At 46.2% G+C, this 27,261-nt stretch overlaps 1 protein-coding gene across 1 annotated transcript in view; it reads right to left on the bottom strand.

Annotated features, from left to right (window-relative positions):
* LOC137332875 (probable G-protein coupled receptor 174) overlaps window positions 1-25,502 on the bottom strand; it is a 48,242-nt gene extending 22,740 nt beyond the window's left edge. Inside the window, exon 1 of the mRNA XM_067996855.1 lies at window positions 25,236-25,502. The gene's annotated coding sequence lies outside the window, so the exon portion shown is untranslated. The remainder of the gene's footprint in view (window positions 1-25,235) is intronic.
* Window positions 25,503-27,261: the final 1,759 nt, after the last annotated feature.

Genomic DNA, 27,261 nt, shown 5'->3' on the forward strand with positions numbered 1-27,261 from the left:
GGCTACATGTTCCTCTCTTATTGGCTGTGAAGCGCTTTGGGATGTCCAGAGGTCGTGAAAGGCGCTATATAAATGCAAATCCTTCTTTCACTGATAGCTCAGACATTATCTGCCCACGATTCTTCCAATTAAAGTTGCACAGAACCACAGTAAATTTTTTTTCCTCCACAGAAAAACATCAACACAAAAGAAGTTTAGAAGTTTATCTTTCCCAGGTTGAGCGTAAAATGCAATCCATTTTTCCAGCAGCACCCAGGGCTTTGAATTTGCTTACAAATAATGGCACTAGCTGATCATAGATTCAGTACATGCTAAGGCAGCAGAGTGATGCATTACGTCAATCTTTTCTTGACTTCCACCTCCATGATAACCTAAATAAGGTGTTTTCCATTAAAATATCTAGGCAGAAAAGAAGTTTAAAATGCGAGATACCATTGGGTCAATTCACCAATGGGAGCCACATTCGAAGGAAGGGCAGATCAGCCAGAGGGCTGCAACACTGTAGCTGCAACTCTCGAATCAGTGTTCCCTTAGAGCTAGGCTCCCCATATGGAATGTGGGATCGGTGGATTTAAATATTTCCTTCAAATCTGTGGAGATTGTTTCCCCTGATGAGTCCATTGGTTAATGCGCCATGTGGTTAGTCATACAGAGCAAGAGGGTCTGGGGATCATTCCCTGATTCAGTCCATGGTCCAGGCCGAGGTAGCTCAGCTCTAGCCAGCACAGCACTAAGGGGACTATAATATGACTCAGTGTCCCTGGGCTGGGGAGGATTCCAGCTCTCGATAGTTACCAGTGAGCACAGCAGTTAAGTGTGTGGATATTGTGCAAGGATAGAATCAGGCTCAGTTATGATACGTGCTATAGTCGAATAGCTTGTTAATACTAATACAGACTCTCACATGAAGAATACCAACTTTTCAAGTTATGGAGTCTAAACACTTAGGAGGAGGCAATGTTTGGGAGAGGAGGCTCAATAAACAGTGACAGGATTTGAAATGCATTCGCAACAGTAATTACAACTCTCTGTCACTGAAATGGTTTTATTAAATTCAAAACAAGTGCATACGAGTTTGTGGGGTGATCTGTCTGTAAATCATGTGGTTGCATGCATTTAAAAAATACTCCGACGAGCTGTTCTCTGTGGGGTAACCTCAAACCTCCTTGTTTTAATGTAAATACTCTCCCAGAGTAACATCGGTTTAAACTGTGAGAGACGCACAATGGGTGTGAGTAACTCACCAGTTTAAACTGTGACAGACACACAATGGGTGTGAGTAACTCACCAGGTTAAACTGTAAGAGACACGCACAATGGGTGTCAGTAACTCACCAGGTTAAACTGTAAGAGACACACAATGGATGTGAGTAACTCACCAGTTTAAACTGTGAGACACACACACAATGGATGTGAGTAACTCACCAGTTTAAACTGTGAGAGACACACACAATGGGTGTCAGTAACTCATCAGTTTAAACTGTGAGAGACACACACAATGGGTGTCAGTAACTCACTAGTTTAAACTGTGAGAGACACACACAATGGATGTCAGTAACTCACCAGTTTAAACTGTGAGAGACACACACAATGGATGTCAGTAACACACCAGTTTAAATTGTGAGAGACACACACAGTGGATGTCAGTAACACACCAGTTTAAACTGTGAGAGACACACACAGTGGGTGTCAGTAACACACCAGTTTGAACTGTGAGAGACACACACAATGGGTGTCAGTAACTCACCGGTTTAAACTGTGAGAGACACACACAATGGGTGTCAGTAACTCACCAGGTTAAACTGTGAGAGACACACACAATGGGTGTCAGTAACTCACCAGTTTAAACTGTGAGAGACACACACAATGGGTGCCAGTAACGTTACATAAGTTTAAACTGTGACAGATCCGCACAATGGGTGTCAGTAACACACCATGGGGGCTCGATTTTAAAACGGAACTGCGGGTGCGTTGGGGGCGACGAAAATCGCGATTTTCAGGAGTAGGCAGAAATCCCGGCTCCAACACGCCTAAGAACGTGCACGACCCAGAGTCATCTGAGTGCATGCGCCATTCCCGAACCCGGAAGTCCCATCAACAATTAAAGCCGGCAGGACGATATTTAAAGCAGTAATTCAAGTACTTGAAGTACTTGAAATGTACATGAATCTAATTAAGAGCAAAGGCAAGCGATTTTAACGCTGCCTCAGCGTGTTTCCTGAGTTGTGTGAAAGACGTCATTGTGAAGGAGTCGTGTTTCAGCCGGCAGCCATTTGGACCTTTAAATCCCTGTTTGACAGATGGGGATAAAAGGTGAGTTATTGTAGCAGGGCACTCAGTTCTCTCAGACAAACTTTTGGCTGCGAGATCCTTGTGTTTAGACTGAAAATTCTTGGTTTCCGCTCAGAATAGTTCTGTTTACACATATTTACCAACTTTTCAGACCCCCACAAACTGACACCATCAGGATTGGTGGGGGGCGCAATGGCCGCAGTCACCACTGTATCTGAGGACGAGGAACATCACCAACCTCGCCAGGCACAGCGTGCACTTCCGCCACTTGCAGCTCCACAACGCATTGCTGCCCCACAGGGACCTGCACAAGAGCACGGAGGGCAACAACAGAGAGAGCCACGTCGCAGGAGGCACTACCCTCGCCAGGGGGTCTACAGACCAAGGCTCAGCTTCCTGGACCTCTCTAAGGACCAGTGCACACGGAGGCTCAGAGTCAATCGGCAGGTGATCGCAGACATCTGCAGCCTCCTTCATGCCGAGCTGCTCCCGGCTGGGCCTGGCGGCATCTCATTACCCGTCACTGTTAAAGTCACCAATGCCCTCAAATTCTTCGCCCCCGGATCATTCCAGGGTGCCACCGGTGATATCACCAGGATCTCTCAGTCGTCTGCACACAAGTGCATAAGGCAGCTCACCGATGGCTTGTTTCGCAGGGCCTCATAATACGTCAACCTCCCCATGAACGACCACAGCCAAACGGAGAGGGCAGTGGGATTGCACTCTGTGGCTGGCTTCCCACGTGTACAGGGTGCAATCGATTGCACAAATATAGCAATCCGAGCACCTCCACACGAACCAGGATTGGTCATCAGCAGAAAGGGGTATCACTCCATCAACACTCAGCTCGTTTGTGACCACCACAAAAGATTCCGTCACGTGTGCGCCAGATTCCCTGGCAGCTGCCACGATTCCTTCATTCTGAGGGAATCCAACATCCTGAGCCTCTTCCAGGCACCGAATACCCTTAAGGGCTGGCTCCTCGGGGACAAGGGATACCCCCTGAACACGTGGCTCATGACATCTCTGAGATCCCATCAGCGAGCAACAGTGTCGATACAATGGCAGCCACATCGCCACCAGATCTATAATTGAACATGCGGTAGGACTGTTGAAGATGCGATTTCGGTGCCTCGATCGTTCGGGGGGAGTGCTTCAATACACACCAGCGAATGTGGGTCGCATTATAGTAGTGTGTTGTGTCCTGCACAACATGGCGCAACACAGAGGGGTACCGGTTGAGGAAGCCCTATGCCATCATCCACCATCCACATCTGCCATCCCCATTGAGGAGCAGCAGGAGGAGGAGGAGGAGGAGGAGGAGGGGGAGGAGGACGACGAACCAATGGGCAGAGCAACGGCTCACCTGGCGGCTCATGAGGCCAGGGAGTCACTCATATACGAACGGCTCTCGTAAGATCAGAAAGTGAGAAGAGTCCAGTCCTCACACCACCTGGAAAGAGCAGCGGCCACACCAGCCCCCCCGCCACCCCCCCCCCTGCATAAAACAGTCCTGCAACTACACATACACCCATTGTAAAGTGACCCACTGGCTGGCATCAAGTGTCGCCATTCGTGGTGAAGCTCATGAAAGGGCCCTATCACAAAAGCCAGTCAAGAATGGGCAAGACGTGGCAGTAATGGTGAGAATGATAACATTTAATGTGACTTTAACAGAAACCAAATATTAGTGAAAAACTTGACATTCTGTCAGACACCCTTGTGCATTCCCTTCATGATCACAAATCCTTAACCTTTCTCTTCCTACCACTGCTACGTGGAGCATCCCCTGTGGCTGCAGCAGAGGGTAGTGGCAGGTTGCTCATGTCCATGGCCGGACTGCTTAGATGCTTTCGGCCTACGCCCTCTGGGTTTTGGAGCCTGTGAGGGCCCCGCCAAAGACTGCTCCACCTGCTCCAGTGCAGGGGCAGACTCGGCCACCTGGAGAGGAGGCAGCATTGCGGGTACTGGTTGAGAGGGGGGCAATGGGTGAGACGTCAGAGCGCTTTGAGTGGCATCCCCACTGCCATGTCCCCTTATAACATAGTTTCTCTCCTGGACCTGGCCCACATCAATCCTATCACCCTGCTGGAGAACAGTTTGGAGGACATGTGTGATGCCTTGGAAGCCCAGTTGTAAAGTTTCTGTCTGCCTGTTTAAGGCGGCAGAGTGTTGTTCACCGTGATTCCGAACGGCCGTTGTCAGGGCCTGAATGGACTCATTTGTGAGCCGTGCTTGAAGCTCAACGGAGGCTAGCCTTCTCTCCATCGCAGACATTCCTGCACTTACCTGCGACACTATCTCAGACATTTCCGTAGTTACCTGCGACACTATCTCAGACAGTTGCTCACGTCCCTGCGACACTATCTCAGACATTTCCGTGGTTACCTGCGACACTATCTCAGACAGTTGCTCACGTCCCTGTGACACTATCTCAGAGATTTCTTGCCGTACCTGTGCCACCATTCCACTAATGCAGGAGTTGGACTCCTTCATCCTCTGGGCTATATGGAGAGTGTGCATGGCACCTGTTCCAGTACCTCACAAATGTGCTGCTGTCCCTCAATCATTCTCCTTTTAAAGGATTCAGCATCTGCATCCAGCCAGCACAGAACTAAGGGGACTACAACATACCTCGGTGTCCCTGGGCTGGGGAGGATTCCAGCTCTCGATAGTTACCAGTGAGCACAGCAGTTAAGTGTGTGGATATTGTGCAAGGATAGAATCGGGCTCAGTTATGATACATGCTATAGTCGAATAGCTTGTTAATACTAATACAGACTCTCACATGAAGAATACCAACTTTTCAAGTTATGGAGTCTAAACACTTAGGAGGAGGCAATATTTGGGAGAGGAGGCTCATTAAACAGTGACTGGATTTGAAATGCATTCGCAACAATAATTACAGCTCTCTGAAACTGAAATGGTTTTATTAAATTCAAAACAAGTGCATACGAGTTTGTGGGGTGATCTGTCTGTAAATCATGTGGTTGTATGTATTTAAAAAATACTCCGACGAGCTGTTCTCTGTGGGGTAACCTCAAACCTCCTCGTTTTAAGGTAAATACTCTTCCAGAGTAACATCGGTTTAAACTGTGAGAGACGCACAATGGATGTGAGTAACTCACCAGTTTAAACTGTGAGAGACACACACAATGGGTGTCAGTAACTCACCAGTTTAAACTGTGAGAGACACACACAATAGGTGTCAGTAACTCACCAGTTTAAACTGTGAGAGACACACAATGGGTGTCTGTAACTCACCAGTTTAAACTGTGAGACACACACACAATGGGTGTCAGTAACTCACCAGTTTAAACTGTGAGAGACACACACAATGGGTGTCTGTAACTCACCAGTTTAAACTGTGAGACACACACACAATGGATGTCAGTAACTCACCAGTTTAAACTGTGAGAGACACACACAATGGGTGTCTGTAACTCACCAGTTTAAACTGTGAGAGACACACACAATGGGTGTCAGTAACTCACCAGTTTAAACTGTGAGACACACACACAATGGGTGTGAGTAACTCACCAGTTTAAACTGTGAGACACACACACAATGGGTGTGAGTAACTCACCAGTTTAAACTGTGAGACACACACACAATGGATGTCAGTAACTCACCAGTTTAAACTGTGAGACACACACAATGGGTGTCAGTAACTCACCAGTTTAAACTGTGAGACACACACACAATGGATGTCAGTAACTCACCAGTTTAAACTGTGAGAGACACACACAATGGGTGTGAGTAACTCACCAGTTTAAACTGTGAGACACACACAATGGATGTCAGTAACTCACCAGTTTAAACTGTGAGAGACACACAATGGGTGTGAGTAACTCACCAGTTTAAACTGTGAGAGACACACAATGGGTGTGAGTAACTCACCAGTTTAAACTGTGAGAGACACACAATGGGTGTGAGTAACACACTACACCAGTTTAAACTGTGAGAGACACACAAAGGGTGTGAGTAACTCACCAGTTTAAACTGTGAGAGACACACAATGGGTGTGAGTAACACACTACACCAGTTTAAACTGTGAGAGACACACAATGGGTGTGAGTAACTCACCAGTTTAAACTGTGAGAGACACACAATGGGTGTGAGTAACACACTACACCAGTTTAAACTGTGAGAGACACACAATGGGTGTGAGTAACTCACCAGTTTAAACTGTGAGAGACACACAATGGGTGTGAGTAACTCACCAGTTTAAACTGTGAGAGACACACAATGGGTGTCAGTAACGTTACATAAGTTTAAACTGTGAGAGACACACAATGGGTGTCAGTAACACACTACACCAGTTTAAACTGTGAGAGACACACACAATGGGTGTGAGTAACTCACCAGTTTAAACTGTGAGAGACACACAATGGGTGTGAGTAACACACTACACCAGTTTAAACTGTGAGAGACACACAATGGGTGTGAGTAACTCACCAGTTTAAACTGTGAGAGACACACAATGGGTGTGAGTAACTCACCAGTTTAAACTGTGAGACACACACAATGGGTGTGAGTAACTCACCAGTTTAAACTGTGAGAGACACACACAATGGGTGTGAGTAACTCACCAGTTTAAACTGTGAGAGACACACAATGGGTGTGAGTAACTCACCAGTTTAAACTGTGAGAGACACACAATGGGTGTCAGTAACTCACCAGTTTAAACTGTGAGAGACACACAATGGGTGTCTGTAACACACTACACCAGTTTAAACTGTGAGAGACACACACAATGGGTGTCAGTAACACACTACACCAGTTTAAACTGTGAGAGACACACAATGGGTGTCTGTAACACACTACACCAGTTTAAACTGTGAGAGACACACAATGGGTGTCTGTAACACACTACACCAGTTTAAACTGTGAGAGACACACAATGGGTGTCTGTAACACACTACACCAGTTTAAACTGTGAGAGACACACACAATGGGGAGGCCCCATCCCCTCATCCACCATCCACATCTGCCATCCACATTGTGGAGGAGGAGGAGGAGGAGGAGGAGGACGACAAACCCATGGGCAGAGCAGACGCTCACCTGGCTGCTCGTGAGGCCAGGGAGTCACTCATATGTGAACGGTTCTCCTAAGACCCACTGTAAAGTGACCCACTCTAAAGTGACCCACTGAGTGGTATCAAGTCTCACCATTCATGATGAAGCTCATGATAGGGCGTTACCACAAAAGCCAGTCAAGAATGGGCAAGACGTGACAGTAGTGGTGAGAATGAAAACATTTATTGTGACTTTAACACAAACCAAATGTAAATGAAAAACATGACAGTCTGTCAGACACCCCTGTGCGTACCCTTCTCAGCCTTTCTCTTCCTACCGCATCTACGTGGTGCACCTCTGTGGCTGCAGCAGAGGTAGTGGCAGGTTGCTCTTGTCCGTGGGCGGGCTTCATTGGTGCTTTCGGCCTACGCCCTCTAGGGTTTGGAGCCCATGAGGGCCCCTCCAAAGACTGCTCCACCTGCACCTGTGCAGGGGCAGATGCGGCCACCTGGAGAGGAGGCAGCACTGCGGGTACTGGTTCAGAGAGGGGCAACGGGTGAGACGTGGGAGCACTTTGAGTGGCATCCCCACTTCCATGTCCCCTTTCGCTATCATCCCTCTCCTGGACCAGGCCTACATCACTCCTACACCCTGCTGGAGAACAGTTTGGAGGACATGTGTGATGCCTTGGAAGCCCTGTTGTAAAGTTTCTGTCTGCCTATTTAAGGGGGCAGAATGTTGTTCACCGTGAGTCCGACCGGCTGTTGTCAGGGCCTGAACAGACTCATTTGTGAGACATACTTGAAGCTCAATGGAGGCTAGCCTTCTCTCCATCGCAGACATTCCCGCATTTACCTGCGACACTATCTCAGACATTTCCGCAGTTACTCACGTCCCTGTGATGCTATCTCAGAGATTCCCTCACGTCTCTGACACCATTCTACTAATGCAGGAGTTGGAGTCCTCCATCCTCTGTGTTACTGTGGAGAGTGTGCGTGGCACCTGTTCCAGTACCAACCCAACTAACTGACTACAAGGACCCACCGAGGTCTGAGTACTATGGACTGGTGGATGGCTCGCTAAGATGTGACGGTGCACACTCAGAGGCTGGCAGCTCCTCTGTGGAATCGCCCTCTGCCGTCACTGCGGTCATTGAAGGGCCTGTAAGAAAATAGAAGGCAATATTAAGTATCATCACAGATGTGCCCATGGGTTCGTCCTCCTCCTGCTCCTGCGCCTCCTCAATGTGGACGGCAGATGTGGATGGTGTATGAGGGGATGGGGCCTCCTTAACCGGTACCCCTCTCTGTTGTGCTTTGTTGTGCAGGACACAACACATCACTATAACACGACCCACTCTCGCTGGTGTGTATTGAAGCGCTCCCCCAGAACGATCGAGGCACTGAAATCGCATCTTCAGCAGTCCTATCGCATGTTCTTATTATAGGCCTAGTGGCGATGTGGCTGACGTTGTATCGACGCTTTTGCTCGCTGATGGGGTTCCTCAGATGTGTCATGAGCCTTGAGTGCAAGGGGTATCCTTTGTCCCCGAGGAGCCAGCCCCTTAAGGCTGCTTTGAAGGAATCGTAGCAGTTGCCAGGGAATCTGGCGCACACGTGAAGGAATCTTTTCCGGTGGTCACAAACGAGCTGAGTGTTGATGGAGTGATAGCCCTTTCTGTTGATTAACAGTCCTGACTCGTGTGGGAGTGCTCGGATTGCTATATGGGTGCAATCGATTGCATTCTGTACACGTGGGAAGCCAGCCACAGAGTGGAACCACACTGCCTCTCCGAATGGCTGAGGTCATCCGTGGGGAAGCTGACGTATTATGAGGCCCTGCGAAACAAGCCATCGGTGAGCTGCCTTATGCACTTGTGTGCAGATGACTGAGAGACCCCGGCGATATCACCGGTGGCACCCTGGAATGATCCAGAGGTGAAGAAGTTGAGGGCAGTGGTGACTTTAACAACGACGGGTAATGAGATGCCGCCAGTCCCAGCCAGGAGCAGCTCGGCATGAAGGAGGCTGCAGATGTCTGTGACCACCTGGCGACTCACTCTGAGCCTCCATATGCACTGCTCCTCAGAGAGGTCCAGGAAGCTGAGCCTCGGTCTGAGACCCTCTGACGGGGGTAGTGCCTCCTGCGACGTCGCTCCCTCTGTTGTTGCCCTCTGTGCTCTTGTGCAGGTGCCTGTGGCGCAGCACTGTGTTGTAGAGCTCCAAGTGGTGGAAGTGTGCACCGTGCCTGGCGAGGATGGTGATGTTCCTCGTCCTCGGATGTATTGGTGAATGCGGCCATCGCGCCCCCCATCCTGATGGTGTCAGTTTGAGGGGGTCCAAAAAGTTGGTAAAGATGTGAAAACAGAACTATTCTGAGTGGAAACCAACGCGGAAGTCGGCGGGTTGGAGCCGGGATTCGTTCCCGCTCCGGATTTCTCCGATTTTCTTGGTGCCCCCGCCCCCACCCCCGCCCCCAACGTACCCGGACTTGGCTTTCAAAATTGAGCCCAGAGTTACCTTTGGAACATAGGACAGCGTGAGGCAGCCGACAGATACAACGTGCTGAATATTGCATTACCCTAACCACATAGTGTGCTGCGGAATAGTCACATCAACTAGTTCATGGCTCTGGTAATCTCTGAAGGGGGAAATTGAAATAGCTGATCATTGTTCAGTGCCCCTCTGGAAGGTGCACAGGTGTGGATATTGGATGAGAGCAGTGAGGCTGTGACGACCTCCCTGGTCAATAAGCTGTAAATGCTGACCATCTGGTCTCACACACGGAGGCAGTGGCTGAGGCAGGGTTCTGAAAGGCTGCCAGTACTCATGAAACTAATCCAGCCTCCGGGGGGAGGGGGGTGCAAACCTTGGAGAAAACCTGTAAAGTGGAACTCCCATGTCCATGTCCATGTCCATTGAAAGCCCAAGCCCAAGCCCAAGCCAGCTGCTAGTTCCCACACTTGATCATTACTGTCAGCTTGTGGCCAACACAGCATGAATCATTTTCAGACTGACTCATTTCTTTATCATCTTCAATTTGTTGTTGATCAGTAGATACACAACGAGTTACTGTACCAGTAAGTGCCCATTCAGCATTCTCGTCAAAACTGACATTTTTAAACTCGTTAACATGCAAATCATATGCCGTTGCCAGTTTTACCACAAACATCATCTTTACATAGCAGTTAGAGACAATTTGCATACACAATGTAAGAAGAGTGTTCGCACAATCAGAGTGTGAATATACAGGGGTATATTCCCCACTGATTCTAAAATACGCTTTAAACTCCCTATTAGCCTAAACACTGCGTACATCACTTGCCTGTTTAGCCATTTTCAAAGTGATCATTCTCTTTTAACCAATTAGCATGGTGTGAGTTCTTCACACAAAAAAAAAATTCTGGGGGAGAGCAGTGCAGGCAAACCAAAGAATAATTCATGAGCCTGTAGGATGGTATGATGGGGACAACTGTAGATTTTAATTCCGGAAATTGAGCTAAGATGGCCGAATGGGGCTCCTCACATGTACTTGTCTTGTGATATTTACCATAAAAGGAATAAACCAGAACAAACAATTTCCAAATTTTGCACTTGATAAGAAGATAGCCCTTAGGGATTTATTCCTAAACTTACATTCTCAGAGTGCATTTGCATTATAATTGTAGCACCAGTGTGAACTCGTTTGGTTTTGCACAGACCCTACAGTTATAAGGAATAATTCCATGATCTCGCGCTCCGAGTGGGGAAGCCGCGCTCAATGGGAGTGCAAGTCAGAACTAGGGTTACAATACTGTAGCCCTAATTCTCCAACCCGTGCTTCCTACATGTGTCACTCCCCACTGGAGGCATGGGATCATGGAGCTACTGCTATACTATAAACCCAGAGTTAGGGCCCAACCTGATGCCAGAACAAGGCCGAGTGATACTGCTTGGAGGAGAGAGTCTTACTCCACTTCACTTCAAAGTCAGGTGGGGGGATCAACTTTGGATTTACACCGCACAGGATTAGCATTGGTGCACTACTTCACACCAATACTAAACTTTTAAACCCCAGTATTACAAGGCAGGCAAAAATGGGGTAACTTGGGGACGGAATGGGCCAGATTTCATAATAAAAGCCCCATTGTCTATTATCAATAGACTACAGTAACAGGAAAGGCTCCCCCCGAGAGTTTGGTTTGCAGTTCCATTCGCAACCCCTCAAATAATGAAGCAGTCCGAGCCCGCATGCAGCAAGACCTGGACAACATCCAGGCTTGGGCTGAAAAGTGGCAAGTAACATTTGCGCCAGACAAGTGCCAGGCAATGACCATCTCCAACAAGAGAGAGTCTAACCACCTGCCCTTGACATTTAACGGCATTACCGTCGCCGAATCCCCCACCATCAACATCCTAGGGGTCACCATTGACCAGAAACTTAACTGGACCAGCCATATAAATACTGTGGCTACAAGAGCAGGTCAGAGGCTGGGTATTCTGCGGCGAGTGACTCACCTCCTGACTCCCCAAAGCCTTTCCACCATCTACAAGGCACAAGTCAGGAGTGTGATGGAATCCTCTCCACTTGCCTCAATGAGTGCAGCTCCAACAACACTCAAGAAGCTCGACACCATCCAGGACAAAGCAGCCCGCTTGATTGGCACCCCATCCACCACCCTAAATATTCACTCCCTTCACCACCAGCGCACAGTGGCTGCAGTGTGTACCATCCACAGGATGCACTGCAGCAACTTGCCAAGGCTTCTTCGACAGCACCTCCCAAACCCGCGACCTCTATCACCTAGAAGGACAAGAGCAGCAGGCACATGGGAACAACACCACCTGCACGTTCCCTTCCAAGTCACACACCATCCCGACTTGGAAATATATCGCCGTTCCTTCATCGTCGCTGGGTCAAAATCCTGGAACTCCCTTCCTAACAGCACTGTGGGAGAACCTTCACCACACGGACTGCAGCGGTTCAAGAAGGCGGCTCACCCCCACCTTCTCAAGGGCAACTAGGGATGGGCAATAAATGCCGGCCTCGCCAGCGACGCCCACATCCCATGAATGAATAAAAAAAAAAGCACACTTGGCTGAAAAGTGCACAATCTGTCAAGGGAGCAGGTCTTAAAGGGCTGCAGCTCACCATAAAAGGAGAAAGAAAAGAAAGAACTTGTATTTATATAATGTCTTTCATGGACTCAGGATGTCCCAAAGCAATTTGCAGCCAATTAAATACTTTTGAACAGTAGTCATTGTTGTAATATAGGGAAACGCGGCAGCTAATTTGCGCACAGCAAGTTCCCTCAAACAGCAATGAGAGAATGACCAGATAACCTGTTTTTTTAAGTGATGTTGATTGAGGGCTAAATATTGACCAGGACACCGGGAGAACTCCAGGCAGACGGCTCAGTTTAACGTCTCAACAGGGGTCTCGGTTTAAGGTCTCATCCGAAAGATGGCACCTCCGACGGTGCAGCACTCCCTCAGTACTGCACTGTAGTATTAGCCTGAATTATGTGCTTAAGTCTCTGGAGTGCGACTTGAATCCCCAACCTTCTAACTCCAAGGCGAGAGTGTAACCACTGAACCAAGGCTAACACCTAAAGAAGAAGTTATGCTAATAGCAGAAAAGTGAACTATTGATCACAAGGGCACAGTGAAGGCATGTGAGCAGTACTGCTCCCATAAGAACATAAGAAATAGGAGCAGGAGTAGGACACTTGGCCCCTCGAACCTGCTCCGCCATTCAATCAGATCATGGCTGATCTTCGACCTCAACTCCACTTTCCTGCCCAATCCCCATATCCTTTGATTCCCCCAAAAGTCCAGAAATCTGTCTATCTGAGCCTTAGATATATTCAATGACTCAGATTCCAAAGATTCACAACCCTCTGAGTGAAGAAATTTCTCCTCGTTCTCAGTTTTAAATGGCCGACCCCTTATCCTGAGATTATGCCTCGAGGTTCTAAACTCTCCAGCCATGGGAAACAACCTCTCAGCATTTACCCTGTCAAGCCTCATAATCTTACATGTTTCAATTAGATCACCTCTCATTCTTCTAAACTCTAGAGAGTATAGGCCCATTCTACTCACCTCACCTCATTGGACAACCCTCTCATGCCTTTAGTACTGAGAAGCTGGAGCTCCTACACCAAGACGTACACCAAAGGAGGATGGCCCAATTTGGGGTCGAAGACTACCCTTCAGTAAAAGCATAGGTGTCTACTGCATAGGGGGAGGTTGCTGACCACATCAATGCATTCAGCCAACTCCCAGTCCTGACGAAAGGTCTTCGACCTGAAACATTAACTCTGTTTCTTTCTCCACAGATGCTGAGCTTTTCCAGCATTTTCTGTTTTTATTTCAGCCAACTCCCTTGTAGGAGAAAGAAGTGATATCAGGAGGAAGGCTAAGGTGCATGTGCTTGCACACATTTCTTGTGGGGCCCATGGACCTCCCTCTCGAGCACTGTATACAGAATGTTCTCTTACACAGACACTGTCATAGTGCCACAGCTTCCCTTGAGATGACAGTGGCAGCTGAAGAACAACTAACAGACGGTGCTCCTCTGCTGTTGCGGGGGTGGGGGGGGGGGTTCACACTGGGGTCAACAGCTATAATGCAGATAATAGCCCCATTCTTTTAAGGGCCATTTCCCAGTGTTTCTTTTCCTTCATCTAAGGCAGGCACCCTGGATGCTTCCCGGATAATAGCCATTGACATATATAATAATGTTTCTGTAGTTAGATACCACCTGAACATTAATTGAGCGCAAATCCATTCTCCTCATGAAGGTCTTGATGAGCCCCAATGCTCAGATGGGCACCAAGTGCAAGTGTTTGAACTCGAGAGAATCCAGCCAGCTGATGAAGGGTCATGTGTCCTGTCCAGTCGATGCCTCCTTTCCACAGGAAGAGCCTTGATGATGGTAGTGCCCCTTGCAAACATAGCAGTTATCATTTCCCTGATATATGTGAGCACTGCAAGCCGTCTGATATGGCAGATGTCTCCTGGAGTGTCTTGGAAGGACAAAGTAGCATGGAAACTGCATGGGAACCATTAACTCACTTTGCATACAGCGCTCCAAGGGGTCAATTTTAATGCCCGTTATACCTGTTTGCAGAATACAGCGGAGCAGAAATATGGGTGGATCTGTAAGCATCAAGTCTCCACCTCTTTTTGCATCAGACATGCATTTCTGGTGGAACTATGGGGTGGCTGCAGGAAGCTCGCACTTGAAACAGGCGGGAGATGCAGTGTGATATTCATTTGATGCATGACTGATATATTAATGCCTCCTGTGTCTTTTTGGGGCTGGTACAGCATTAGGTCATAATCACGGTAAGCCTGCCAACCCTCCAGGACCGTCCTGGAATCTCCAGGAATTAAAGGTTAATCTCCAGGACACTGCTGCGAGCAACACCCAGGAGAAAAATCATAGGGGCGTTAAAGAAAAATGTGCTTTTCTCCATTTATTAGTTGTAGAAATATTGGAGAAGGGAAAAATGGCTGTTTGATTGACAGTCAATCCAATGACTGACAGTCATCCAATTGGGTAATGAAGAGTCCGTTTGCTTTCCAATTGGTGCGGGAAGGCAGTGCACCGCAAGGACGGACATGTCCAGCAACCAATGGCGGGAGTGTGGGGGCGGGGCAGTTGGAGGTGGGAGGTCATGTGATGAAACTTCCAGGAATATGTCCAACCAGAGTTGGCAGCCCTAAATAATGGGAACCCAGGGTCGCGAGGGGGTCAGCTGCAGGTGAAAGTTCATTTAAAGGGCAAAGTAAGAAGATAAAACAAATTGTTTTGCGGCTATTTCTACAAGGTTTCCTTTTTCTTTCTGCTGCTGGTTAGATTTTCAGGAGCGTTGCTGTAATTGCTCTGTAGCCTCTTTTTCGCTACAGTGGCCCTTCTGCCACCAGTATGTGAGCTTTTTTTGCAGGAGGGAAAGTACAATCAGTAGAGGGATGCCAAGCTGCACCAGTGGTTTCTGTGCCCACCCTCAGGTGCACTCACATCCTCATCTGCAAACAGAGGTGTAAATACCTCACTTGGACAGAGGATTAGTGCATACAGAGGCTCCGACTCCCAACGGAAGCTGGGACAGCAAACTCAATGGCACAAGTAAGGTAAGTGACGGCCTGACTAAAGATAACTCAGACGCTTTCAGTGGTAACCCCTTGAAAGAAGACATGGAAGAGTGATCAACAGTCAGCACAGCCCACTGGCTGCACCTGCCAAGATGCCACTAACCTAATCTCTAGGCATTGGCACACTTACCTGGTAACAACTGTGGGGAATTGTCTTCACAGGAACCAGATCAGCAAGGTGGGCACATGTAAAGCTGTGCCCACTTAGGCAAGGGCACGCCAACTATCATGCAGCACAGAACTGGCACATCGAGTGACTGCAATGGTCAGTTTAGGCTTCCAGCCCCGTTCCATCTCCTTCCAGACATGGTACAATGCTGACCTATGAAATAGTGCCATGGAGTGATAAATAGGGCTGCCCTCCTTCCAACCACCTCATGCGGCACCTTGTCATCCCCACGCATTAGTTTTCCTTGCCCTTCACTTTTGTCTGTTACCTCTCAGTCCCCTTGCCCTTCAGCCTTGGCAAAGGCCGCCAATGTGTTGAGATGCCTTCTGAACCTCTCGAAAGTTTGTAAGATTTCCCCCCCCCCCCCCGTATTCTGCAACTTCCCTTTAATTGTCATGAACCCTTTAAATTTCATCGAATCACAAGATTATACTCCCACCACTGTTGTGCTCACTGCACCCAAATATTTCTGCACATAAAACTATGAGTAATTATGCAAATGGTCTGTAAATTGAGAGCTATTAGCGCATTGCCATTCTGGTGAGATTTTAGCCAGTTCGGAACCTTTTAGAACTGACTTTACAACAGCATATGAATTTCGGTCCCAGTATTATTTTTCCTTGCTTCTGAGAATAGTATTATTTTGAGGGACAGCTGTATTTCAGATTAATGAAGAACTAATTGTAAGTGTGAGATCAGCTCTCTTGTCATGACTGGATGCAGCCCACAGCCAGATGCATTGCTGGCAGCGTTGTGATCAGCTGGCTATTTATGTTGCTATTTTAGAATCAGATAGAAACAGGAGCCAATATTTTTCTTTTAAATTCAGAACACCTGTTAATGTGAGATTGATAATATAACTCTGTCAGCTCCTACCATTGCCGCAACGCCATCCCCCTCCCCAGCAGAGGCACAAGCAGATGTTGCACAACCTCAGTGTCTTGGTGGACCCTGAGCTGAGTTTCAAACCTCATCTTTCCTATCCATCACCAGGACTGGTGGTTTCCAACTCTGCATGCCTCACCCCATTATTGCGAAAACCTTTACCTCCGGACTCAACTTCTCCAATGCCCTTGCTGACCTCCTGAACGCCAGACCCTCGAGCCCCACCCTACACGAACTTCAACTTACCTGCCGCCCGTACCATGTCCTACACTAGATCCTGCTTGCTGAACATCCGTCCTCGCTGACTTCCATTTGGCTCCCTGTTTCCCAGTACAACAAATTGAGAATCCTCAATTACCACAGCCTCTGTCCACATACCCCATCCTCCACCACAACCCCCTCTACATCACAGCTGGTGCCCTTTGGTCCTCCAACTCTGGCCTCATGTGCATCCCTCTTCCTACAGCTCAACCACCAGTAGCAAAGCCTTTAGCTGGCTTGGCTCTGCTTTCTGGAACTCCCACTCTAAATCCCTCCATCTTGCTCTCTCTCTCCCCATCATTAAAAGCCTCCTCAAAACTTCTTGTTTAATGCATCTTTTTTTCAATTATCTGCGCTACCTCCCACTATTGCTCATTGTTTGTTTCTTTTCTGCGAACGTTTTTGATGTTAAAGGCAAACAACAGCCTTTTATTTGTGGTTAGTTTTCTATTAAAATGCACAATGATTTATAAGCAGAAAGATGATTTGAGTTTCATCAAAAAAACAGCTTGAGATCTGTTTCCCGTGTAATAATCTCTCCGCTTGTCAGCCGTGGCTTAGTGGTAGCATTCTTGACTCTGAATCAGAAGGTTGTAGGTTCAAGTCCTACTCTAAAGACTTGAGCACAAAAACCAGGCTGACACTTCAGTGCATTTCTGTGGGAGTGCTGCACTGTCAGAGGTGCTGCCTTTTGGATGAGATGTTAAACAGTCTGCCCTCTGAGGTGGATGTAAAAGTTCCCATGGCACTTTTCGAAGAAGAGCAGGGGAGTTCTCCCCGGTGTCCTGGCTAACATTCATCCCTCAACCAACGTGACAAAAAACCCCCATATTATCTGGTCATTATCACATTTCCGTTTGTGGGAACTTGCTGTGCGCAAATTGGCTGCTGTGTTTGCTACATAACAACAGTAATTACACTTCAAAAGTTCTTCATTGGTTGTAAAGTGCTTTGGGACTTCTTGAGGTCAAGGAAGGGGCTATATAAATGCAAGTCTCTCTTTTCTTATTTAGCCTGCTTACAGCTGATTATCTCTCAATGGATGAACATACTGCAGAAATAGTGACAAATTTATTTTTTTCCCTGTGGCCTCTGACATCATGGTGCAGCCCAGTGCAACACATTGAGTTGGTCAAATGGATATAATGGCAGTTGTACTAACATTTGCATTTACACAGCACCTTATCACATTTCAAAGTGCTTCAGGGACGAATTGCTTTCTGAGATGCAGAGGCTGTTATTTTAGTGCTCACGAGGGGAAGTGCCAATGAAAATAATCAGGTTTCCACAGCTGTAAGATCACTATGACAAACAATGATTCTATGATTCTAAGCCTTGGGTCATGGCCAGTCTTGGGACATCAACTGTACCTCAAAGTTAGACAGTGGTCAGTCGGCCTTATGAGTTATGGTGGGCAATTGAGGTCAGAGTGGCTTCATTGAACAGCCTGGAAAGAACTGAAAAAATGTAAATAGCTTCCACCAGCAATATGGTTCCAAATAAGTCTTGCAATTGTCCAAAAAAGAGGACCTTAAGGGTTTGCACTATGGCCAAACATATTAATGAGATATTCCATTATCACTGTCCATCTATCTGCTGAGCAAAGAAAATTCACTGGTTTCACCTGCAGACCAGAGTTTAGTGTTTGCATGCATTTTCGTCAATATGTCGATTGATTATAGTGCTCCAGCTTGCTAAAACAGCCCAAGCACCTAAATCCCTAGGTCCCATGTACCCCGTATTCCAGTATATTCAATTGATGTTTGGTAGATCACGAGGTGACTTTCATGATCTACAGAGGTCTTCCTTGCAAGTGAAATGAACTGGGGTTTCCCACATTCTCCACTGTTTGTACAACATGTAAAGAAGATCTTGAAACTGTGTGGGTTTTATTTTTTTATCTTGGGTACTTTACTGCACAGAAGGTGTAACCATGTTAGGTTGGGGTAGCTCTGGGAGGCAGAATCTACAGAAGGTCCTGAAACACAAGGGGCCCCAAAAACACAAAAAAAGTAAACTGTAGCATAACTGTGAAGTTGACCATCAATTGCAAGCCACAATATCTTCTGAACAATAAGCAATACTATTAGGAAATAGCCCACATTAGCTTCATTGCAGAGTTTTGGGGAATTAACCTCAGTTTACATTGAAAGAATTTCTGTTTTATGGACCGATGACTTAAAGGGGGTAATTGGTCTCCACCAGTAGCGGGAAACGGGCTCATAGCGAATCGGCAGCCTGTTTTACATTGCGCCTGAATTTCTTTTCCAATGTAAAAGGTTATGGGGAAAGAGCTAGAGAATTGGGACTAAATGGAGAGCCAGCACATGTGGTATGTGTCAAATGGCCTCTTTATGTGTTGTAAAAGTTTATGAGTCTATGTGTGTTTGATCTGTCTCATTTCTGTGCTGGTTACTGATGATCCCATGTGACTTGTCTGATTCATTGCTGGTATAAGCCGTTCATTTCTCTGGGTCTTTGTAGATTTGTGATTTGGGCTTAATTTTGGGATTGGGGTTAATCTAATGCTTGAAACAATCCAAAACCGGTCCTGATCGGAATGGCAAGTTGTGGATGAACCAGCAACGTGCATCCTACCTACAAGCATGCTTCGGTACCCACTGCTCAGTGTAGCATTGACTGATCACAGGGAAACCTGCACCTTGGTTCTGGTTGAAGGAAAGTATTTAGTAGAAGGGATGTGTGTGGTGGGGGATCACACACTCCTGAAAGACCAAACAATGCCTATGAATAAAGAAAAAAAAAGGTTACATAACCTACTGACTACTATCATATTCTGGTTTCTATCACACAAATGTGGAGGGCCTATGTAATTCGCAAAGGGTGAGTTTCCCTTTTTTGAGGAAGTTGTCAAAGCCTTGTACACGTGCAATACAATCGGTGTATCGACTTCCATCCAGCTAACATAAGAACATTGATTCTTGTTTAACTTTTTCCCCTACTCCATAGCTGACTGATGCCAGTGAATGGTTCTAAAGACACTGGCAGCTGTCCAATATCTCTGGTCAAACATCACCTGACAGTCTGGGCAGTGAGTGCCAGCTTGCCACTATATAGCAGGAGTAATTAAATAGCAGTCAGGAGCTGGAACTCAGGAGCTCAGGAGTACAATTAGTAGCTCAGAGAGGTATAAAACACCATCGTAGCAGCGTGGTATAAAACACCATCGTAGCTCAGTATGATATAAAACACCATCGTAGCTCAACATGGTATAAGACACCATACCATAACTCAGCATAGTTTGGAACACACCAATACAAATCGCAAAGTAGCTGTCAAACAAAAAAAAAATTCTAAATGGTTTTCAGAACTAACTAAAGAATGTGTGGAGATCAGCGCGTATCTGACAAAAAAACACATGGCATCAGTTCTACTTAGCAAGGTACTTGTGTTGTACATGAAGAAGACCAAGCTCTTGGATTATCTGTTGACAGTCACCTAGAGGAGGTTGGTGAGGAAGAAACCTGAACTTTCAGGATGTATAAGGTTTATTGATTTTAGAATAAAATTATATTTTAAAATATAAAATATTTTGAAGCATATCGACTTCAAAATCTTCATTCTCGCCTGCAATATAAGATGGATGCTAATAAATCCAATAAAAATTTCAGGAGAAGCTTCTTTACCCAGAGAGTGGTGAGAATGTGGAACTCGCTACTACATGGAGTGGTTGAGGCGACTAGCAAAGATGCATTTAAGGGGAAGCTAGATAAATACACGAGGGAGAAAGGAATAGAAGGTTATGCAGATAGGTTGAGATGAAGTAGGGTGGGAGGAGGCTCGAGTGGAGCATAAACACCAGCATAAACCTGTTGGGCCGAACGGCCTTTCTCGGTGCTGTAAATACTATGTAATTCTATGTAATTGTAGCACCCCAACTACATTTAGCTAATTCAGCAAGGATCAAACGTGGGATCTTTGATTGGTCAATACAAACCCATGTGATGCATTTGCCTGTTAATCCACCAGGGAGATAACTTTGGCTTAATTGCGACTGTTAAAACCAGAGGGGCAATCCCACCACAAGATACTGATTAGCTGGATGTTCAATTCATGGCCATCTGTGGGACGTTGCTGATGCAGAATGGCTCCTGCATTCGCCTACATAACGGTCACTGCACTCAGAAAAGTAGCTCATTATGACAGCGTTGATGTGGTACGGCACTATATAAGTATTACTGTACATGTCAGCTTGGTTGAGTGGCTTGTCTCTGAGTCAGAAGGTTGTGGGTTCAAATCCCGCTCCAGGACTTGAGCACATAATCTAGGCTGACACTTCAGTGCAGCACTGAGGGGGTTGTCGCATTGTTGGAGGTGCCGTCTTTCAGCTGAGATGTTAAACTAAGATGTGAATGTAAAAGACCCCGTGGGACCCTTCAAAATAGAGCAGGTCAGTTCGCCCAATGTTCTGGCCAACATTTATCTCTCAAGCACCACCGCAAATAGATTATCTGATCTCATTCGCTGTTTGTGGACCTTTGCTGTGCGAAAAATGGCTGCTGCATTTGGCTACAGACAAATGGTAATAAGGTAGGAAAAACTGACCATGAAAATTTAAGAATTAAACAAATCTAAAGCTTTCATTCTGGTATAATTCTGCTGGCTGACAGAAAGTGATCACTTCATTAAACTTGGAACTTGATTATCTTTCAATGTAATCATCAAACATCCGAAAATGACAGGCAAGAAAAGAATAGCTGGTCCATCAAGCCTGCCCTATGTTCATGATGGCTGGAGCATCACGACTAGATACTTCCCATCCTCCCCCCACTACCACCCTCCCCCTCCGAAGCCATGTAATCTCCTGAGGCAAAAAAGCAGAGGAAAACCCAGGGCCAAAAAGGAAAAAAAACCTCTGGAAAATTCCTCTCCGGCCCCTGCTCAAACAATCGGAACCAGTCCAGGAGATCACATGGACTATGCGTTCAGTATCTGTTAATGCACTTACCTTTTATATGATGCGATCTCTGTTCCAATCAAGAACTGTGTGTTAACTATGTTAATTTCACCATGGAAGGCCACGCATGAGTATAAATCGTGTTTGTCTAAAATTCCTCCTTTTGCTATTTTAGTGGAGACACCAACTTGTTTATTTTAAATAGGTTAGTGCCTCTGCTAAAATAGCGGGGTGATGTATTTCAGATAAACATAAACCACAGTGAAATTACAAGGCCGTGGGTTGTTCTAACTCCTGATGACAGCTGCTGTCAGCCGCACTTAAGCAACAAAACAGGTGCTCCCGTCAATCCCACGCAGCAAATAGGCAAAAGTGATTTCCATACTGTAATTAAGTACTGGAGTTCAGATGACTCTGAGAGTAAAGGTCAGACAGTTTATGATGGTTATCTGGGCACAGCGATGAGAATGCTATGTATAATGCTACAACACAGGGCTATATCCACACTAAACAGCGGAAGCACCATGCTAGAGACAGAGCTAAGCTATTCCACAACCAACGGATCACATCAAAGCTCTGCAGTCCTGCTACATCCAGTCGTGAATGGTAGTGGACAATTAAACAACTAATGGGAGGAGGAGGCTTTGTAAACATCCCCATCCTCAATGATGGCAGAGTCCAGCACGTGAGTGCAAAAGACAAGCCTGAAGCGTTTGCAACCATCTTCAGCCAGAAGTGCCAAGTGGATGATCCATCTCGGCCTCCTCCCGATATCCCCAACTTCACAAAAGCCAGTCTTCAGCCAATTCGATTCACTCCACGTGATATCAAGAAACGGTTGAGTGCACTGAATACAACAAAAGCTATGGGCCCTGACAACATCCCGGCTGTCGTGCTGAAGACTTGAGCTCCAGAACTAGCCGTGCCTCCAGCCAAACTGTTCCAGTACAGCTACAACACTGGCATCTACCCGACAATGTGGAAAATTGCCCAGGTATGTCCTGTCCACAAAAAGCAGGACAAATCCAATCCGGCCAATTACCACCCATCAGTCTACTCTCAATCATCAGCAAAGTGATGGAAGGTGTCGTCGACAGTGCTATCAAGCGGCACTTACTCACCAATAACCTGCTCACCGATGCTCAGTTTGGGTTCAGCCAGGACCACTCGGCTCCCGACCTCATTACAGCCTTGGTCCAAACATGGACAAAAGAGCTGAATTCCAGAGGTGAGGTGAGAGTGACTGCCCTTGACATCAAGGCAGCATTTGACCGAGTGTGGCACCAAGGAGCCCTAGTAAAATTGAAGTCAATGGGGATCAGGGGGCAAACTCTCCAGTGGCCGGAGTCATACCCAGCACAAAGGAAGATGGTAGTGGTTGTTGGAGGCCAATCATGTCAGCCCCAGGACATTGCTGCAGGAGTTCCTCAGGGCTGTGTCCTAGGCCCAACCATCTTCAGCTGCTTCATCAATGACTTTCCCTCCATCATAAGCTCAGAAATGGGGATGTTCGCTGATGATTGCACAGTGTTCAATTCATGGAGCTGTCCGTGCCCACATGCAGCAAGACCTGGACAACATCCAGGCTTGGGCTCATAAGTGGCAAGTAACATTTGCGTCAAACAAGTGCCAGGTAATGACCATCTCCAACAAGAGAGAGTCTAACCACCTTCCCTTGACATTCAACGGCATTACCATCGCCGAATCCCCCACCATCAATAACCTGGGGGTCACCATTGACCAGAAACTTAACTGGACCAGCCACATAAATACTGTGGCTACAAGAGCAGGTCAGAGGCTGAGTATTCTGCAGCGAATGACTCACCTCCTGACTCCCCAAAGCCTTTCCACCATCTAAAAAGCATAAGTCAGGAGTGTGATGGAATACTCTCCACTTGCCTCAATGAGTGCAGCTCCAACAACACTCAAGAAGCTCGACACCATCCAGGACAAAGCAGCCCGCTTGATTGGCATCCCAACCACCACCCTAAACATTCACTCCCTTCACCACCGGTGCACAGTGGCTGCAGTGTGTGCCATTCACAGGATGCACTGCAGCAACTCGCAAGGCTTCTTCGACAGCACCTCCCAAACCTGCGACCTCTACCACCTAGAAGGACAAGGGCAGCAGGCACATGGGAACAACACCACCTGCACGTTCCCCTCCAAGTCACACACCATCCCGACTTGGAAATATATCGCCGTTCCTTCATCGTCGCTGGGTCAAAATCCTGGAACTCCTTACCTAACAGCACTGTGGGAGAACCTTCACCACACGGACTGCAGCGGTTCAAGAAGGCTGCTCACCACCACCTTCTCAAGGACAATTAGGGATGGGCAACAAATGCTGGCCTTGCCAGCGACGCCCACATCCCATGAACGAATTTTAAAAAAGTTGGTGAAAATATAACAGTCGGTGAAAGCTAATAACATGCTCATATCTGGCTCTGTAAATCGCACTGTTTCCTCTCTGTATGAGAAATGCAATAAACTAGGTCAGTTATATAGAAAAGGAGCAATAACAAATGCTGAAGATCTGAATTAAGTACAGAAAATGCCATAAATACACAGATCAGTCAGCATCTGTAAAGACCTGGGGTGGGACCCTTGTTCAAACTCCTCAGTTCTGATGAAGAGTCCCACCCAAAGCATTACAATTTTTTTTCAGACACAGACTGACCCATGGTGAATTTCCAGCATTTTCTGTTTCAGCATGAAGCGGCGATCTGAGACCACAAAAGATTGCTGGCGATAGAGGGGTCTTAATTTTTTTTTTATGTGTGCGCCTTTTGGGCGGCTAAAATGACACCTCAAATGACATGTCTTTTCTGCAAGGATCACACTGCTCGTGTGCTTGGGTGCGAGAAAATTCATACTAAAGCTGAAGAATGAATGTAACCACACACAGACTGGAAGCAGCATACAATTTTATCGGTCGCTGGTACCTGTTTTCTATTACATTAGCTCCTAAAGGACATACTGCAGATAATTCAGTCCCTGCTTTTTCCCGTCAAATGCACTCAAGGAGTTTCTAACCACTTTCACCAGGAAGAATGATGCACCCAAGTAATCCCACGTTAGAAGATATTCATTTTGGGAAATATTCTTTCAATATCGGGCTGTGCCAGACATCCTTATTATAAACATAACTACTTATACAGCTGCAAAAGAGCACATAATTTCCCTGTAATATTATTTTTATCCCCTCCCATGTTTTTTCTGCTCTCCTCAATGTACAAACAACCCAGCTTGGAATTAAATTAACATGTAAACTTTAGCAAACTGACGTTTTAAAATATCTAGTCCACTTTTAAAACTATACCCGTTCCACTTTTAAACAGATTCTTTTCACAGTTTTGGCTGAATTACCTTCATTATTTTTGCACACACATAAACACACACACAGTGCAAGCTCACGAATAGAAAGTTTTGCAATGCAAAATTGCAACGTTGTTTGCACTCCTCTCCACCCACCCCTGCCGATGCAGATAGGTGCATCAAATTAGTAACTGATATAAATGTGTATAAAAAGTTATACAATGGTGCACTCCTACCTTCGAAACGCTCGTTGTCTGGATCCAGCAGTGAACACAGCTAATTATCAGTTCCACACTCGGCGATCACGTTAGCTATTCAAGGGGGAAGTTGCCTGATCTAAGCTAAACCACCAATCTGTCAGCCCATGACGTCAGTGGATACCCAGCATCTTATTTCTCACTTGGATACCCTGTGCGGTTCAACTGCAACTCGCCAGTGTCCCAGAGAAGTACTTACATGCGTCAAATATCTAAAAAAAAAACAAGACCTGTATGCCCTAGAATCGGATGGGGACTTGCGTTTCTTTTTAATCAAGAGGTGCACATGCTGCAAATGTTCGTTCAGCGAAAGACAGGCTTCTGGTCAAAAATCAGGAAGTTTCAGGCAAGGCAGAAAGGGATTGCGAGAAACCGAGAGATACTTAGTTCCTTCCGTCTACTATGTGTGTTTAATATAAGCTGTTCTATTTAGTGAAAACGACTGGAAAAAGACTCTATTTTGGAATTTTAAAAGATTATACCAAAGTATCTTTAAACAAAAAAAAAATCTGCTCCTACACTGGCCACTTCAAAGACCTTAGGGTAAGGAATGGAAGGAGGAATTATGTAAAGAAAGACAGACTTGCATTCATATAACGCCTTCCACCACTTTACAATGTCCCAAACCGCTTTACAGTCAAATAAGTACTTTTTGAAGTGTAGTCACACTGTTGTAATGTAGGAACTGCGGCAGCCGATTTGCACACTGTTCCAAAAACAGCAATGTGATAATCTATTTTAGTGATAAATGTTGGCAGGATATTGAGGAGAACTCCCCTGCTCTTCTTTGAAATAATGGGATCTTTTAAATCTACCTGAGAGCAGACATGGCCTTGATTTAATGTCTCATCTGAAAGACAGTACCTCCAACAGTGCAGCACTGCCTCAGTACCACACTGGAGTGTCAGCCTAGATTATGTGCTCAAGTCTCTGGAGTGGAACTTGAACCCATAACCTTCTGACTCAGAGGCAAGAACGATACCACTGAGACCTGTGAGAAAATCAATTAATATAATTGATCCTGATATACCAGCCCACATTTTCTACTTTACATAGTAACTACACTTCAAAAAAAAGTACTTTGGGACTGTAAAGCAATTTGGGACATCCTGAGGTTGTGAAAGGTGCTAAAATATTGCCAAGTCTTTCTTCTTTCTATTCACGTGGAACCAATAGTTACATACAAAAATGGATATAACACAGAAACTTTCTGTTTGGAGCAGGGCATAAGCTCTGCTGCTGTCATAGATTTCAGGGCCCAAGTCTTTATTGTTCTATTAGTTTCCTCTTTCGTTGCTTTATAGTTCATTCAAAAGCAATGTTGCATCCCCTGAATTACGCTATTGTGTAAGTAGATACAGTCCTCACCACTTACACTGTCCACGCTTATCGGGCAGCCGTCTATATCGGTTAAATGGCGTTGAACATTTGCCATTTCCAATTAAAAAGGCGCCGCTTATAACACAATAAGTGCGCTGGCTATTTTGGACAGCGGCGGATCAAACTTGTCATATTACATAGTACACCAAATAATATATCTGGACCAGGAGTCTCCCTGCTTCCCAATATATACATTGCGGTCAACACCTCCCTCCAGCTACCAGAGTGTTGCCGTTGTAATAACCAGATGAAGTTTTACCGTCCACATCTTATAGTGGGCAAATCGTGTTAACACCAACACACCTACTATAAGCAGTGGGGGATTGAATTATGTAGTGTGAGTCAACTCCTGCACATAAGTGCCAGGGAATCCACTTGCGGCAACAACTGATGCCACCGAACCCAAGAAAGTATCAGCAGCAAGACCCAAATTTTTAACAGTGACTGCCATCAAATGGAAGTTGTAACTCCTCAGTTTTCTTGGGATTTATTCAATTTAAACCTTGTTTTCCTGTTTACACCACAGTCTGAGCTGAGTAATTTAAATCTGTATTCTCAGAATTTGAAAATCCTGGATGATGTCCCAACTCAATCTTTTTCAGTGAAATCAAATTTAGTTCCTTGA

Source organism: Heptranchias perlo, chromosome 15, assembly GCF_035084215.1.
Source record: "Heptranchias perlo isolate sHepPer1 chromosome 15, sHepPer1.hap1, whole genome shotgun sequence".
NCBI classification, from domain to species: Eukaryota; Metazoa; Chordata; class Chondrichthyes; order Hexanchiformes; family Hexanchidae; genus Heptranchias; species Heptranchias perlo.